Source organism: Orcinus orca, chromosome 5 (assembly GCF_937001465.1).
Source record: "Orcinus orca chromosome 5, mOrcOrc1.1, whole genome shotgun sequence".
In the NCBI taxonomy this organism is placed as follows: Eukaryota; Metazoa; Chordata; class Mammalia; order Artiodactyla; family Delphinidae; genus Orcinus; species Orcinus orca.
In genome coordinates this window covers 127,675,337-127,689,006 of record NC_064563.1, presented here as the reverse complement: position 1 = coordinate 127,689,006, position 13,670 = coordinate 127,675,337, and the positions used below count along the sequence as shown (strand labels likewise).

At 34.3% G+C, this 13,670-nt stretch overlaps 1 non-coding gene across 1 annotated transcript; it reads left to right on the top strand.

Moving 5' to 3' along the window:
• The first annotated feature begins 2,170 nt into the window (after positions 1-2,170).
• Positions 2,171-2,279, top strand: LOC117199326 (U6 spliceosomal RNA). The gene has a single exon (XR_004480554.1). It is a non-coding gene; the product is annotated as a U6 spliceosomal RNA (small nuclear RNA).
• Positions 2,280-13,670: the final 11,391 nt, after the last annotated feature.

Genomic DNA, 13,670 nt, shown 5'->3' with positions numbered 1-13,670 from the left:
TGGCTGAAGATTTTATCTGATTCTCTTTCATGTGAATGGCTCAAAACTACCTCTTGTTTATTAGACCTATTACTTTGCAGCAATTTTAAAATAAACTTTAAAATTTCTCATCTAGATAATAGCATACAGCACTAAATTTCCCACTGACAAAGTTCAAGATACATTTATTAGCCAAAGTTCACCTTCCCCACTGAATGTATAAAAGCTCTTGGAGTTTGCACAATCTACTATTAATAATTCTATAAAACACCTAAAATAATATAGAATTTTTATATTCATTTCATTCAGAAAAAGAAGTATTTTATTCCTCTCTGTTTTCTTTCCATCTGTAATTATGCTCTGAGTTAAGGATCTTGCAATATACATGAAACTAGCCATGAATAACATCAGGAACATGGATAGTCCAATGTCAGAATTAGTGTGGATTCATAGAGGGTCTTCACTCAGATCTGTGGTATTCTTTTAATAATTCTCTGAGAAAATGAATACAGTAAATAAGTTTTTCAATTTAATTTCTATGCAGATAATCATAGATATTAAGAGAGGAAACTGTTGAAAATGCAAGTGCTACCTCAAAAAAATATCTGGCAAATCACGTTTCTACAAAAAACATTTTCAATTACTCCATTACATTATTTTCAGGTTGCTTGGTAATTATTTGGTTATTATTATTTAGTTATCCAATTCCATTCTAATTTGTTCTGCTTTAGCTCTATTCTGCAAAAAGCATGATTATTATTTTATATGCTGCAGAGGAGGCAAATGGTATATCTTGCATCCTTGTGGATGAAAGCCCAGTGAAAACTGCACTTTTCAGTTTTCTCCACTTGCAGGTGTCTAAAAGAGACTCTTGTGAGGGCTTTCTCATGTCTTCTTGGCTCAAGAGCTTTCCTCAATTTTGATTACTAAAATTATGCAAGGTCAAAAGAATCACATGCCATTTGCCTAGTAAATTCAAGTCTTTCTTGAAAGATGAACACATTTAAAAAACCATAAGCTCTCAAAAAGGGGTAACAATGCAAACAAAATTGACTGTTATCATTGTGTAAGACAAAGGAAGTAGTACTTATAGCAGTAAAAAATCTATTATATGATCACATACAATGTATGTGATACAATATATCACAACACAGTAAAATTCAATGCTAAAGAATGCTTTCTCCCTTTACAAGTTAGTCTTTCGTTGAAACCAAAAAGAAAGCCAATCTATGTAACTTAAGCATAAACAGAATTGTCCAAAAAATGTGATGAATTCTTGAAAAATGTCCAGGAACTGAGGTCTAGAGTACAACATTTCGCAAACAGCAAGATCTCTCTGATTAAGACGTTATTGCTGTCATCACCACTTTTGTCACTGGACACTTCTTGCTACACTGGGCACTTCTCCTTCTGCCTCTAAACTCTCAGGTCAACCAAGAAAACTATTAACTATTAACATCCAACTGCCTCTGCATCTTTGTGTTACTTTCTCAGCAGTTAGCTATCAGGTAAAGTGTCCATTGCCCAAGCCTCAGTCCCATGCCTATAGGTTAAGTTACTAGAGGAGGAGAGTAGATATGTATTTCCATTTAACACATATGGTTGGAAGACTTCCCCCTAACGGGAAAGGTGTTTAGAGCTTCTCTGAATGGATATTTCTAACTAATACTATAGTCTACTGCTTTGGCTGCTGAAAAAATGCATGCATATTTTCTGCCACAAATACACTTAGAGAAATTGATGTTGACACTGTCCTGGAAGATGTTGCACAGAGAATCATTTTATTCCTTTGAATATACCAATTTATTTTGAGACAAAATAAATTTCTTTAAATTTGATCAAACAATAAGTTAACTGTTTATTGACCTTGCACTACAAAATTAATCCTCCAAGAGAGCTGAGTCAGCATTTAAAACTTTTTTTTTTTTTTTAAGTATAGTATTGGTCAAATTGGTAATATGAACATCTAAATATGTGCCAAAATAAAATCAGATTAATTATAGAGATGAGATTAATTACAATGAAATATAATGAACATAATTATATAATACATACAATATAGACATTATAATCAATATATACCAAAATATAATATTATATTATATAGTGTATAATATATATAATGAAATATATTTTATGTATTATAATGAAATATTTATAGTTATATTTTATTCTTATAAAAAGTTTATATTTTAATGATAGTTTTTGTTAATATACAGTGTTTTGGAACAATACAGAGAAGATTAGCATGGCCCCTGCACAAGGATGACAGGCAAATTCATGAAGCGTTCTGTATTTTTAAAAAGAATACAGTGTTCCATTTTCATAATCAGAATATATTTTCAAATGGTACTTAGATATGGTCCATTTGTATTCTGAGACTAAATGATTTCTGAAAGATCCTTCAGATGTTGTATAGCAGCTCTTACTTTAAACTCTAGCTCATTTGCTCTTAGACTTGATAGAGTAAACAAACATCCTCAGGAACTCCATGGAGAGAGAAAATAAATCATCTTCAAAATTTACTTGAATTTAAGATGTAGTTTAACATGTCTGTATACAATCTGTATTATACTGTCAATATAATTCTATAGCAAAAACTCCATAATTTAGTAGACAGAATAGATTGTTTTATCCTTTTTATAATGAAATGAAGTATATATTAATGAAAATGCATAAAACAAATGTACACTTTATGTAGTCATTATAAAGCAAACGTGCAATAGTCACACAACTAAGGCAAAAAAAGTATTGCCAGTATCCAGGACGGCTGCCATATGCCACTTCCTAATCACAATTCCCTACTCCCTAAAGTTAAATATTGTCCTAATTTTTGTGGTGAACATTTCCTTGCTTCTGCTTTTTATGTTTGTGCCAATCTGAGTATATTGTAGACTCAGGAATAAGCATGTGGTAACTTTAAAGTAAGAGTTTAAATAAATGAAACTGAAAATGATAAGATGAAAACGAGTGTGCTGAAGGAAACAACAAAGTTCTGAAACTCATCGCAGGAAGATTTAAAGTTCAGAGTTCTAATTGGAATTCAAAAGAAAATTCCTCATCAGCAAGGTCAAAACTGCAGGTTTTATCCTTTCTACTCTCTGTTGTGAAGGGTTTAGGGGGAACATTTGTTTTGCTTGTTTCCTTGATTTTGAATGCTAACTTTGTGCTAAATTTCAAGCAAAGTGCTAAGAGTAGAGTTAGTCTAATATTTTAAACAATATTCAATTCAAAATAGTTAAAATATTCATGAGTCTAGAGATGAAAATGGACGATTACCTGAGAAAATCAGATAAAAGGAGAATAGAACTAAAAACTTGCATTTTACACATACTTAAATGTTGTTTACACTAAATCTGTAGTACTAAAAATGTACTTTCTCTTTCACATCTTTATCTATGTGACCTCTGTTTCAGATTGTGGAATTCAGTGGGTTTCAGTGTGTGGTCAGGGAGCCTGGCTAAAGTATTCATCTTTTACGTGACGTCTTAAGTTGGAGAATATTTAGCCAGGTTCCATTTCTTCTTCCCACACTATTGCATAGATTCACAGATTGAAAATTTGCTCTTCAAAATCTCTATTTGGACTCTGACATACTTAACTTTCCCATTTCTTGTCCTCATCTTGAAAGGGGAGTTCTTGCTCTCTTGTTTAATTCCAAGGTGGTGTGATAAATGCAGATCTATGACTTTAATCTGCTCGCACAGAAATTGGGAGATCACATTTCAAGCATATTGAAAAATTGAATTAATAAAGTATTTGTTTGTATAGCCCTTTGGCCTCATGATTTGATAGAGCTTTAAAAGTGTTACTTGAAGGGATAGTAAGCTTTAGATAATCCTGCCAGAAAGAATTATGCAATGATTAAAATTCACCAATATATGCTTGCAACACTGCTGGATTTCTTCTTTCTCCTCTTTGAAGGGCAAAAAGGAAAGCTGTAAAGCCAAACAAAAGGAAATAAACATCATAGCAGATAATGTTTCCTAGTATTTTTTTAAAAACTTTGGTCCAGCAAATAGAAATGACAACTTCTCTTTAAAACTTACAATGCTGCTTTGTTGAACTGCTCCCCCTGTCAACCTGACTCTTGGGGAGCATTATATTAACATAGTATCTTTCTAGACTGACCTAGTGTCTACACTTTGACTATGTGCTTTATATTTATCCATCAAAATTAAGATTAAGCATTCTTTCCACCAAAAGCAGCTGATTTCCCTGACCACTTCAGGCTAGAGTTAGATATTCTTTCTAATCAGACCCTTATTTAGTACTTGTAAGAGTTCAACTGGGGATTAGAGATTAATATGGGACAAGAGTTCATATATGTAATTCAATAGCCAACCTGCAAGTCCAACTCTCTCTATGCCCTTTATAAATAGTAGCCTCTTGGCCATTTCCCCTGCTTGTGGGTACACATTAATAGTACATTTGTTCTTAAGAAAACTGACACAAGCAGAGGATTACGCATGCCCTGCATGTGGCCTCCAGTCTATCGGGCAAAACTTTCTGGAATCATAAGTACCCAAAGAAAGGTTTAGAAGGAGAGATGCTAGCAGGACACATCTCGTTGGCCCAGCAGACTCCCAGCCATGGGGGTGGGTATTGCTGGAGAAAAGCCAGCAATCTTGCATAGGTTCAAGCTTATCTTGCCTAGGTCTAAAGACAGTATGCCATACTATTTTCTCTCTGAAGGTGAAGTCTGTGTCTTATCATATTTATATCCCCAGTGTTATTTGGTACTCAAGAAATTTGTTTTGTGTTGAATGTTATTATTGTTGAATGAGGAAGTTCAAATGTAGAGACATAATGTAATTGTGACTAAGGCCATTATAGATAGTGAATGTCAAAAACAGTTCAAGTTCAGACTTCAAAATCAAAATTTTCTGCTTCCAAAGTCCTTAGTTATTGTTTCATACCGATTCCTTTATAGTCAAGTATATAAAAGGAGAACTGTAAGAATTGTTAAGCCACTAGAGGCCTGATGTGTTATAGAATACCAACTGAAGGAAAGGTTAAAGTAGCCTGTGATGATGACATACCATTTTATGGAGAAAGTATGATTAGGACAGAATTTTTCAAGTCTGACCATGATTTATTTAGTTAAGAATGTAAAGAAAATGATAAAAATGGAAAAGAACAACCAGCTCCTTATTGTGTTTACCTCATTCATCTGTAATAAAGATAAAAAGACATTTTTAAAGTAAATTTCAGCTCAAAAGAAAAGGAGTCAACATTTACTTAAGATAATAAAAAAATGTTATAAATTTTTGCTGAATTAAATTGTATCTCCACAACTTTCTCAACTACAGGAACATAGGTAAATTGAAATGTTTACAAATTACTTTGAAGACAAAGTCTCAGGTGAACCTATTCAAAGCAATACATTTAAAATACATTTCTCTCCCCAAAATCAGAATTCCATCTAGCAAAATAAATCTTTTTAAGATCTCATCCTCATGTTAAGGGAAATATTTGCAATGGATATCTATGAACTGGGGTTAAAATTATTTCTCCTCCTTCCTCTCTTTCTCTCTCGTTTAGTTGGACAAAAGCCACAAGCAAATCATGGTGCCAACCACAGAACTTTTTTTCAAATTATTGTGAAAAAAATACCATTTCTATAGAGACAAGGGGTCTGCTGAAGTGTTTAACAGAGCAGGATTTAATGGGAAAAAGAAAGGATGATTCTTCTCTCCTATGATAAGTTTTATTTGTCCCAATTTACAGCAGCAAGAGAGGAAAAGATGTCCCTAATATGCAAATAAACTATCCAGGTGCAGAGTGTGCATGCAAAGAGATAAGCTGGGTAGTGGCTGAGTAATTACAGTAATTCAGGATATATAAATATATCCTGTGGACCAAAGAAACATAAATAGGTATAGCAGACATGGTACAATTAAGAAAATATGCCTTTAGATTAAATGGCAGTACACATTTCAAAGGACTTAGCTGCTGTCAGGACAAAATCAAGGATAATGTGCTCATTTGAACAACTTTTTAACCATATTTCAAAGTCAAGTGTAAACTAAAGCCAAGTTATGTAGGCTGATTATCTAAGGTGGAAAAACCATACAACGCTCCATTCTAAGAATGCTATTATATGAACAAATAATAATTTATGGAATTGTTGCCTATTTCCTTTAATTTCTTTGAGAGATAGTAATGAACTCCTCAAGCATCCTTGATGAGAATAAATTTCAGAAACAATGTAGTGAGGAAGAGCATCTCATTTTCTGAGGCACTACACTATACTGTCTGGCAATTAGTAAGCTACTTCTGCAAAGTTAATGTTAAGGTGGTGGGCTAAATGGACAATTAAACCTCTTGCTTTTCAAACCTTTAGTTCTGTGCTAATTCCTAAGGTTATGGTCAATTATTAGAGTATATTTGATTTTTTTAAAAAATTGTAATTTAAACCAAATGCATATTCTAATATGGATTCCCTAGAAATATATTTTTTAATTAATTTATTTTTTTATTTTCTTATTTTTGGCTGTGTTGGGTCTTTGTTTCTGCATGTGGGCTTTCTCTATTTGCTGTGAGCAGGGGCTACTCTTCGTTGCGGTGCTCGGACTTCTCATTGAGGTGACTTGTTGCAGAGTACAGGCTCTAGGCGCGCGGGCTTCAGTAGTTGTGGCACGTGGGTTCAGTAGTTGTGGCTCGCGGGCTGTAGAGTGCAGGCTCAGTAGTTGTGGTGCACGGGTTTAGTTGCTTCGCAGCATGTGGGATCTTCCCACACCGGGGCTCGAACCTGTGTGCTCTGCATTGGCAGATGGATTCTTAAACACTGTGCCACTAGGGAAGTCCCTAGAAATATTTCTATTTAGTGTCGTAGTACAATTTTATGAGCTTAAATATATTACTCTTCAAATTAGAATCTGGAGATAAACTACATTCTGATTTCTTTGATATACAAAGTGATAGACAGTACTTCTCCCACAGCACTCTAACATAGGGTCTTACAAATGCCCAAACAATGAATTTGCCAAGCCTTCTGCAGCAGATATATAGGGGAAACTCATTTAGAAAGAATCACCAGCACATGTTCAGGATCCCTTTTGCTCCATCACACTAAGGAACAGTATACAGTGATATGGCAAGGCAGGATCTCTGAATCAGGGAGAATGATCATGACTGTAAGTCTGTGAGATGTTTAAGCTGCATTATTAACAAAACAGTTGTCTCTTTCCTGCTGTGACTAGTGTCTAGGTTATAACATCACTATGATGTGGTAGAAGCTACACAATAACTTTCTTTTCCCAGTTTGCTATCTGTGGTTTGGAAAGCATTAGCTCCTCTCCTGGAATAAACAATGTATTGCTGCCTAATCCTAATTGTGAACTGGAATTTATTGTTGTGGTCAATTTCTATGAAACCTTGTAGGGCGACTCATTTGATGGGAGTCCAGTCAGTAGATTTTCAATCTTGAATAAGCAGAACTTTAGCCTTATATGGTCATCATCACCAACAGCATTTAGGATGTTACAAATCTCTGTATGTCTAGTAATAATACTGGAAAAGGGTAAAAAAGTCAAGCATATGGTCATTTCCTTCAAGGAACACCCCATAATTGCATAAAAAATAAGTACATAGGAAACAACTTAGCACTGACAATCAGAACATTTTGGGGGAATGAGCAACAGAAAAAGGAAATGTGAACATTTCTCAAGTTATGAATAGGGTTTAGAAGAATCGGCAAATTAATAAATATTAATTAATGTAATCTTTTTCCTGTAAAGGAAAAGTACAAGCAGTACTGTGCTAGAGCTAGCTCATGTTGGCTCATGGGACCCAACTGTTAAATTTTCACGTAGCTTAAAATCAGCTATAATGGGAGAATCTACATCATGGGACTCAACAAATCCTAAAAGTCAGGGTTTCCCCTTCATCTCCCTGAGAACTAATTAGTAAATATTTAACAACACATTCCTGAGTACAAGCCAAAGAGGGAATTTCCTGTAATCAATGCTGGGATTCATCAGTTCCTCTTTAATTCTCAATCTTTATTCAGCAATTGCAAAGTTTATGAAATGATCTATGCAAATTTGATAGACTGAGAAGTAATTAGGGTTCCCTTCAATAAATCTAGAATATTCTTTGATTAAAATGTATGCATATCCCAAACTGTAAGATGAGATATGATGTTTGCATGGAATGGAAACATCCTACTTCATAGCACACTAGGTTAAAATAATTGTGATTTTTAACATAAATATATATTGATCATCATTACACAGGATGCAGTTTTTGATGTCTTTTGTATAGTAATGGTATGTTATGTGCTTTTCAGCCAAAATGGAGTGTTAAGAAATTTAAACCAGTCAGATATTAGATCCAACTTAATTTTAAACTGAGTTTTTAGACTTTCTTTAAAGTTCTCTAACATTTCCAGTCCACACATGAGGGGTTGATACGACCTGTGAAATTTCAGAGTGATAGCCTACTTTCAGTTGGTGTTGCTGCCGATCTTGCCAAGTGGTACATCCACTGACTCAGCAGAGAGACTGACAGCTAAGTATACAGTTGTCAGACTTATTATATCTTCAGCTAGGCAGAGCAGAGTTTGAGGCAGGGAGAAACTAACAAGATTTGCCTAATCCACTGTAGTTCAGGCCTCTCAGTCGTGCAAAGTAGATTCATATTTTAATTGACCATGATTTACTCAAAGGGACTTTTAGAATTTTGTCTCCTTTTAACAAATTTTCCAAAGTCACTTTGAAATATTTACATAGTACTGATGATGTTGTCTAATATTCATAATGATCACACTTTGAGCTATCAATTATAATTTGGGTACTTACTGTGGAAAATATTCTGGTCCACATGTCATTTATGATAAACAAGGAGAAAGAATTTGTGTTTAAAACCCACTAACACTTTGAGATGTGTTACTGATTATATTAAGATCTGGAAAATAAAGTGAATGATAAAGAGAAATTTTTAAAATATTCATTGTAAGATATTAATTGGGTCTATTTCTTCAAATCATCTAGTAATAATTATTCCATTAAAATCATTTTAGTTATAATTTCACCATAGAAGTAATGTATAGGAGATAATATTCCTACATATCCATAAAAATTCTGATTTTTCTTCAATTTCAAGCTGAAACTATAATTCCCCTTCAGTTTGTTTATTCCTTTCAGAATCAGCTTTAGTCAATATTTATGGGACAATAAATCATGATCTCTGTGCTCTGTTTAGTCACAGAGGTTTATGCATTGGGTTATCATACATCTGGGTTTCCTGTGACAGTCCAGTATATGCCTGACTTCCTATCATGATGATAAATAGCCACCATTTCACTCTCACTCCATTTTGGATGATAAATTATATGATCACCCCATATAAAATGGGCTCTCACATGTACTTTTTCACGTTATGTGGTAGTACATTTCAAATTTATTTTCCTGATCCAAGTTCTAAGTCAGGAACTGGAAAACAAACACTCAGCAATGTATGAAGGATCATATTACACTTACTTATAAAATAGTAAATAATAATAATCAAGAGAAAACTCATGATTATTTATTAAAACAGCAAGTTATAATAGTTTTTGTTTTTCAAAATAATTTCAAGCAGAAAAAGTCAGTCTAAAAATATGCAATTACATTATTAAAACACACACAAAGTTGTGTCCAGCTCAAAACTAAGACATGAGAGTTTTCTAGTTGCTGATTTTATATATAGGATTTTAAAATTCATATGTAATTGCTGCAATATTTAATCAAAATTTGACAAAGCAATGTTGATACTTGTCTTAATTTTATACGCTGGAATGGATATCTTTCTTATTTAAAATTATTGCTTCCAGATATTGACTTTTGTCAGCTTCAGTTCCGATTTGCATTGGCATTAAAGAAGCTAGCCTTCTCATCCTTCTTGATTATTCCATTCTCTTGTAAACTCTCAGTTACTTGCTTCTTCCCATTATCTTGGCTGCTTCAGTCCTGATTGCTTTATCTGTCCTGATATTCAACATTATCTTCCTAGCTCTGCAATATTGCTTAAAGCTGTGCTTGTTTTTCTGCCTTCAATTTGCTATCTTTTCTGTAAATTTTCAATGTTTTGCCCACCAAGTTTGAAAATGATCCAAGGGAAAAGGAAGCCAACAGAATGTCAACTCACTACTCTGAAGATCCCTATACTTCAGCAGCTTGGCCCCTCGGTCCCTGCTTACCTAGGCATCCATCTTATTTTTTTTTTTAATAGATTATTTTTATACGTTTATCTGGGTTTTCTAGTTGTTATTGATCTCCTGCAAGCTACACCAACTGATTCAGAATTAGAATTTGAAACATTTATTTCAATGAATACATGTTTCTCTCTTCTTAAGAAGCAGAAATGTATAATTTACAATAAAACCTCTCTAGAGAAAATAGTGAACAGTTCTTTTAGCTATGCAGAAACTTTCTGAAGTGTGTACACCTTTGAATTATTTTAATCATTTGTGTGTAAATGTTGGGAATATTTTATTGCACACTATTTTCTTATCTCATATATTTGATGCCTAAATAAGGGTAGTTTTTAATCAAGTATATTAGAAATAAAGCCATAGACCCATTTTTCTAATTTAGTATGATAGAGAACTAAAATGCTCCATTTATTGTTTTTTCAAATTGGTCTGATAGATTGATACTATGTAAATTACCTTTTAACAGAATGGAAACTAAAAAATATGCTTACATTTAAAAAAAATGTTTTTATATGATTCTGGACAGTAAACGCTCTGTCTCTTTTTCCTTTTTTCTTTTTCTTTGCTAATCAAACTTGTGTCTGAAGTATTAGATTACTATTTTCAAGCAATCTAGCACGACTTTCAAAATTCTATAACAAAATCGTTTATTTATTTACTTATTTATTTTTTGCTCTGTAGTATGGCCCTTTCAAAATGAAGGTGTGTCTTGAAATATTTAGTTCTCTCTTTTAAGTTCCAGGAAAACAGAAAGTTTATTTTTTTAGTCTCTTCTTAGTAACTAACACACTGTTTAGCATAGAATAAGTGCCCAGGAAGCATTTCTTTTTTAGGAAAAAGATTAATGACATTCTTCAATTCCAGTTTCCCCATTCCATCTACATTCATTCCCACTGGATATCAATTACTAGTCTCTCAAAAAAGAACTTTATCTCACGTATAATACTTTGTAATCATATTAATCCAAGTAAGCTTAAACGTCAAGTGAGATATTTTCATCTCTTTATCTCAGAGAGTTATGATTTCATGCAGCCATTAAGTACACATGTAATTGGCAGTACAAATTAAACCAGACAATTCACAGTTACTCAGTGTGATGAATTTAACATTTTTAGCTTTATTTCAAGAAGCACAATGTTGAATGGATAAGGTAAATTTAAAAAAGCAAAAGTAAATGCTAACAAATTCAATAAATTTTTTGTTTCAAAATTTAACAAGTAGTTTGTTTAAAATTTAATAATCAGTGTGTGTGGATTTAGAACTGATGACAATATCTTATTATCTCAATTAATTTTCCTTCTCTTGCATTCATTTATTAATTAATTTATTCACCTTTTATTAATTTCATATATACTAAGTATTTATCATGTGCATAGTACATTGTAAAGTTTTCCAAACTTATGTGGTAAATGAGTAAATCAGTACAAAGATAGGAATTTATCATGTTAAACTCTCACATAATGTATCTTCTCATGTCCTTCATAAACTTCAGTTATGCTGGCTCCCCCAGGCACCTGATGCAAATCTGGTCTCCTCAACACCCACTGGGGCTTTGGTTTCTGGAACACAAGGGTCTGAGTCCATGCTGACAGCCTGGGGGCTTCAGGACAACATGGGGCCAAGTCCATGCTAATGGGAGCCAAGTTTCCTCAGCACTTGCTTGAGCTTAGGCTTTGGGACGTTGTGGGGTCCAGTTCATGCTGATGGAAGCCCTATCTCCTCAGGACATGCTGGGAGGATTGTGGCTGAAGGGAAAGGTAATCCACAGGGCCCAAGACATGGTAGCTATTAATATACTCTTCCCAAAGTGCCTCATAATTCCATGTAGACTCCTACAAGGAAAATAAGTATCACAACTTTGGTTGAACTTGGTCTGACCATGTGGCTGACAAGGTCTTGGTGCTCTGGCCGGGTGTCAGGCCTGTGCCTCTTAGGTGGGAGAGCTGAGTTCAGGACATTGGTCCACCAGAGACCTCCCGGCTCCATGTAATATCAAATAGTGAAAGCTCTCCCAGAGATCTCCGTCTCAATGCTAAGACCCAGCTCCACTCAACAACGAGCAAGCTACACTGCTGGACACCCTTTGCCAAACAACTAGCAAGACAGGAACAAAAAACAACCATTAGCAGAGAGGCTGCCTAAAATCATAATAAGGTCAAAGGCACACCAAAACATACCCCCAGCCATACTTCTGCCCAGCAGAAAGACAAGATCCAACTTCATCCACCAGAACGCAGGCAATAGTCCCCTCCACCAAGAAGACTACACAACCCACTGAACCAACCTCGGCCACTGGGAGCAGACGCCAAAAACAATGGGGAACTACAAACCTCCAGCCTGTAAAAGGGAGACAGACCCCAAACACAGTAAGTTAAGCAAAATGAAAAGGCAGAGAAACACACAGCAGATGAAGGAGCAAGGTAAAAAACCTTTCAGACCAAACAAATAAAGAGGAAATAGGCAGTCTACCTGAAAAAGAATTCAGATTAATGATAGTAAAGATAATGCAAACTCTTGGAAATAGAATGGGGAAATTATAAGAAATGTTTAACAAGGACAAATAAGGACTAAAGAGCAAACAAACAATGATGAACAACACAATAAATGAAATTAAAAATTCTCTAGAAGGAATCAATAGCAGATAACTGAGGCAGAAGAACGGATAAGTGACCTGGAAGATAAAATAGTGGAAATAACTACTGCAGAGCAGAATAAAGAAAAAATAATGAAAAGAATAGAGGACTGTCTCAGAGACCTCTGGAACAACATTAAATGCACCAGCATTGGAGTTATAGGGGTCCTAGAAGAAGAAGAGAAAAAGAAAGGGACTGAGAAAATATTTGAAGAGATTATAGTTGGAAACATCCCAAATATGGGAAAGGAAATAGTCAATCAAGTCCAGGAAGAACAGAGAGTCCAATACAGGATAAATCTGAGGAGAAACACACCAAGACACATATTAATCAAACTACCAAAAATTAAAAACAAAGAAAAAATATTAAAAGCAGCAAGGGAAAAACAACACATAACATACAAAGGAGTCCCCATAAGGTTAACAGCTGATCTTTCAGCAGAAACTCTGCAAGCCAGAAGGAAGAGGCAGGACACATTTAAAGCGATTAAAGGGAAAAAACTACAACCAAGATTACTCTACCCAGCAAGGATCTCATTCAGATTCAATGGAGAAATTAAAATCTTTACAGACAAGCCAAATCTAAGAGAATTCAGCACCACCAAACCAGCTTTACAACAAATGCTAAAGGAACTTCTCTAGGCAGGAAACACAAGAGAAGGAAAAGACCTACAGTAACAAACCTAAAACAGTTAAGAAAATGGTAATAGGAATATAATATCGATAATTACCTTAAATGTAAATGGATTAAGTACTCCAACCAAAAGACATAGACTGGCTGAATGGATACAAAAACAAGACCCATATATATGCGGTCTACCAGAGACCCACTTCAGACCTAGGGACACATACACACTGAAA